General features: G+C 37.3%; 1 non-coding gene across 1 annotated transcript; it reads left to right on the top strand.

Annotated features, from left to right (window-relative positions):
* Positions 1–1,462: 1,462 nt before the first annotated feature.
* Positions 1,463–1,570, top strand: LOC131154631 (small nucleolar RNA R71). Its single transcript, XR_009136548.1, has one exon. It is a non-coding gene; the product is annotated as a small nucleolar RNA R71 (small nucleolar RNA).
* Positions 1,571–2,106: the final 536 nt, after the last annotated feature.

The raw sequence follows: 2,106 nt of genomic DNA on the forward strand, positions 1-2,106 counted from the left end.
TAGGGTTTGGGGTTTAGGGATTGGGGTTTAGGTATTTAGGTTTTAGGGCTTTGGTTTTTTATTTTAAGGTTTAGGGTTTAGGTTTTATGGTTTAGGGTTTAGGGTTTGTAGGGTCTGGGGTTTTGGGTTTTCGGTATAGAATTTACTGTTTAAGGTTTAGGGTTTTGGAATTAGGATTTAGGGTTTGGGGTTTAGGGTTTTAGGTTTTAGGGTTTAGGGTTTGGGGTTTAGGGTTGAGGGTTTAGGTGTTTAGGTTTTAAGGTTTAGGTTTTAGGGTTTAGGGTTTAGGGTTTAGGGTTTTAGGGTCTAGGGTTTAGGGTTTAGGGTTTAGTGTTTTAGGGTTTAGGGTTTTACGGTTTACGGTTAGGGTTTAAGGTTTAGTGTTTGGGTTTTAGGGTTTAGAGTTTAGGGTTTATGGTATATGGTTTAGGGTTTAGGGTTTAGGTGTTTATGTTTTTGGGTTTAGCTTTTTGGGTTTAGGTTTTAGGGTCTAGGGTTTAGGGTTTAGGGCTTAGGATTTTGGATTAAGGGTTTAGGGTTTAGTGTTTGGTATTTAGTGTTTTTGATTTAGGGTTTAGGGTTTACGGTTTAGGATTTTGGGTTTAGGGTTTGGGGTTAGGTTTTAGGGTTTAGAGCTTGGGGTTTAGGTTTTAGTGTTAAGGGTTTTGTGTTTGGTATTTAGGGTTTAGGGTTTAGCATTTAGGGTTTAGGGTTTTGGATTTTGGGTCTGGGGTTTAGGGTTTAGGGTTTACTTTTTGGTATTTAGGGTTTAAGGTTTGGGGTTAGGGTTTAGAGTTTTGGGTTTAGGGTTTATGGTTTAGGGTTTAGGGTTTAGGGTTTAGGGTTTAGTGTTTTGGGTTTAGGTGTTTAGGTTTTACGCTTTATGCTTTGGGGTTTAGGGTTTAGGGTTTAGGGTTTTGGATTTTGGTTTTATGGTTTAGGGTTTAGGGTTTCGGGTTTTAGGTTTTAGGGTTTAGTGTTTTACGGTTTAGGATTTTAATTAAGTAAAGAATAAGGTCCGGTAAGAATTTCGAAACCTATGCACTGGATAGATTGATCAAGCAAAACTTCTTAAAGCAAAGAATAGTTGGACCATGATCAGCACATGCCCTGGATCCTCACATATGCTACATTTTTCAGAAGATGATGGAAAAACACGCATTTCATTTACCTTCTTAAGGCTCAATGGATCTAACCTTTAGACATCATGCAAAAGCCTAGCATTCAAATCATCAACTTCTTTCAATTGAGATTACCACCCCCTTAATAATGTTTGTTTTAGATTCATCATACACTTCAGAGACATCCCAAGGATTGGGCTGTTTTCAGCCAAATAATCAAAAGTAGTCAAACGTTTGCAGGCCCTTTATTGAAAAACCTCACCATTGACACATTGTTTCTACAAATGCCTCATCTTTGGTTGCAAACCCTATAGAAAAAACTGAGGGCACTCCAATTTCTATACCCATGATGAGGACATGCATTTAAAAGATCTTTGAAACGTTCCCAACACTAATAAAATGTTTCCACATCCTTTTGGAAAAAGTTCATGATTTGTCTTTTCAGAGCATTAGTTCTTTGCATGGGAAAAAATTTCTTTAAAAACTCAGTTTGCATTTCTTGCCAAGTCCCAATGGATCTTGGTCTTAAGGAATTCAACCAGGTTTTTGCCTTGTCTTTTAAAGAAAATGGAAATAATTTCAGTCTTATTACCTCCTCAGTGCATGTTCTGTCCATGAATGTGGAACACACTTCTTCAAACTCTTTAATATGCAAATATGGGTTTTTAGATTCAATGCCATGAAAATGAGGTAACAATGGAATCATCCCAGGTTTAAAATTAAAAGCATTTGCATTCAAAGGTAGAATAATGCAGGGTGGGGTGCTGGTCCTACTAGGTTGCAAATATTCTCTGAGTGTCCTGTTAGGGTTATCCCTATCATGATGTTCATTCTCAGCCACGATGCTATGAGTGTCAGATGATGATTCAAGTGAAATAGGTGCACTCAATGATAAGATGGATGAGTCTGTCCTAACTAGTCTAAATGTGTTATCTCTAGCCCAACCAGACATACAAAATCAGTATAAATGAAAACAAAAATAAAA

The sequence above is a fragment of the Malania oleifera genome, chromosome 4, assembly GCF_029873635.1.
Source record: "Malania oleifera isolate guangnan ecotype guangnan chromosome 4, ASM2987363v1, whole genome shotgun sequence".
Classification (NCBI taxonomy): domain Eukaryota; kingdom Viridiplantae; phylum Streptophyta; class Magnoliopsida; order Santalales; family Ximeniaceae; genus Malania; species Malania oleifera.